A 2,500-nucleotide genomic window follows, 5' to 3' on the forward strand; every position below is an offset into this window, starting at 1 on the left:
CCTCTTGCCCTTTCTGTCACATTATCCTCTTCTTGACCTTCTGTATCTGTCTGTGTCGCCCCAACACCTTTCCTCCCCCTCCCCCCACACCTTGATTTCCCTCACCTCTCTTTCCACCACCACATGATCTCGTTCCGGTGGCAGAAAAATAATCAATGTCTCTGTTTCCATTCGTTCTTTTCTCCCCCGTGTTCTCCGCCTCGCCTGGCTTGTCTTCTCGTCTCCCCTCCCCCTTCCCCTTCCCCTTCCATTCCCGGAGGTTCACTGTAAAGAACTTTGATTTCTGGGTGTGTCATCTGCACCTTCATTAGTTTTGAGGTTGTTGTTGTTGTTGTTGTTGTTGTTGTTGTTGTTGTTGTTGATGATGGTGGTTGCTTTATATTGGTTTCTCATTATCCTTCCCTTCGGAGCTTCACTCTAAAGAATTTTGATTTCTAGGTGTGTAATTTCCCTGCATCTTGACTGAATTTGAGATTATTGTTGTTATTGTTGTGGTTGTTGCTGTTATTGATGGTTATGGTGGTGATCATTTTTTTTTTTTTCCTTCACTAAAGAACTTTCTGAGTGTGTCATCTCCCTGCACCTTGACTAGCCTTGAGATTATTGTTAGCATTGTTTGTTGTGGGTGGTTGTGGTGGTGGTGGTGGTGGTGGTGGTGGTGGTCAGGTGGCGCTGGATTTAAAGATGTTCCTCCTTATCTTTCCCTTTAATGTCACACATCTAGTGCTTTGTGTATTACATGGTGTAGCTTATCACGCATTGCCTCGTAATGGCCAATAAGTCGGCGTTCTTTTCTTCCTTTGTGTTCTCAAAAGTTCCTCCTGTTGGACTTGAGTCGTTGTCTATGGGTGATTCTCTCTCTCTCTCTCTCTCTCTCTCTCTCTCTCTCTCTCTCTCTCTCTCTCTCTCTCTCTCTCTCTCTCTCTCTCTCTCTCTCTCCATAATTCTTTTTTTTTATTCCTCCGATACGTAAATATACCAAATGTAAAATACAAAAAAACAAAACTCAAGTTGTTCTATTTTTGTTGTCTTCAAAAAAAAATCTTCTCATCGTGGGAACCGCTGACTCACTGCCATTAGAGCATTCCATAGTTTCCTTATTTTTCGGCTTTAATTGATATTTTTCTTCATTATGAGTAAGAAAACAAAGACACGTGATGTATTGTTTCTATTGTATTACATTTCTCGTTTTCTTCTTCATTACGAGTGATAAAAATAATAAAACAAAATGTAACGCCATATTCTTGTTTTTGCTTGTATTTTTTTTTCTTCATTTCGGAAGGGTAGAAATTATTAGAAGTAAGTATGATGCTCACTGGAGTCTTATTATTTCCCTTTTGATAATATTCACCGAGTTTCCTCTTCATTTGGATGGAAAAATTATTAGGAAAGGTGTGACACATAGAGAAGTGTTATTCTTGTAGTTTTCATTATATCTTGTTCTTTGTTTCCACTGTGAGAGAAAGATTAAGTAGAGGAAAAGACATGATGCTTTGATTTTTTGGTCTCTAAAATATTTTGTGTTTTTTTTTTCTCCGTATGGGAAAATATTAAAAAAAAGGGAAAAAAAAAAATGAAATATGATGCGTCGAGCAATATAATTCTTGTACTTTTATTTATAATCGTTTTTTTTTTCTTATTCATCACGAAGGACAAAGATAAATAGTGTAGATAGCACGATGGCTTATTGTTGGTCTTTTCAATATACTTTGCTTTTTCCTCTTAGGGAAGGAAAAAAAAGAAAAAAAAGACCCCGTTTCTTTATTGCATTTTCTGATTTTTTTTCCTTCATTGCGAGATAAAAACAAGGAAAAAAGGGCAGAGATGAACAGAAAAAGAAAGTCTTATCCTGGTTCCTTTCAGTGTAATTTGTTTCTTTTTCTTAGGGAATGAAGATAAAACAATGATAGCACAAAAAAAAAAAAAGATACTTCATTCTCGTTCTTTTTATCACATTTTCTAATTTTCCTTCATTGCGAGGAAAGAACACGAAAAAAAAACAAATGAATAGGAAAAAAAAAAAACGTCTTATTCTTGTCTTTCAAAATGTTTTGCTTTTTCTCGTTCTTTTTATTGCATTTTCTGATTTTTTTTTCCTTTATTGTGAGGGGAAATACCAACAAAACAAAACAAAAACGGGATGCGTCGTGTAGCCAAAATCAGCGCCGCGGGACACCTTTCATGGGGTGTCCGCGTGGTGCTGTTTTTTTAATCTTTCATGTTATTATTGGGCCGAGGTTGTAAATCGTCCCTTAATGGCCCTATCCCTCGCCCCTGCACCGCCCCTCGTCCCCTCCCATGCCCGTCCCGCCCAATCTCGTCCCTTCCAGTCCTTCCCATACTTTCCCCTCTGTTGCCATGTATTTCTTCTTTTATTCCCCTCTTCTTCCTGCTAGAATTGTTACGTTAATGTTGGGTTACGTTAGGTTAGGTTTAATTGGGTTAGGTACGGTTAGGTTGGGTTCGGTTACTTTAAGTTAAATTATAATAGCTTTTGTTA

Source organism: Scylla paramamosain, chromosome 10 (genome assembly GCF_035594125.1).
Source record: "Scylla paramamosain isolate STU-SP2022 chromosome 10, ASM3559412v1, whole genome shotgun sequence".
In the NCBI taxonomy this organism is placed as follows: Eukaryota; Metazoa; Arthropoda; class Malacostraca; order Decapoda; family Portunidae; genus Scylla; species Scylla paramamosain.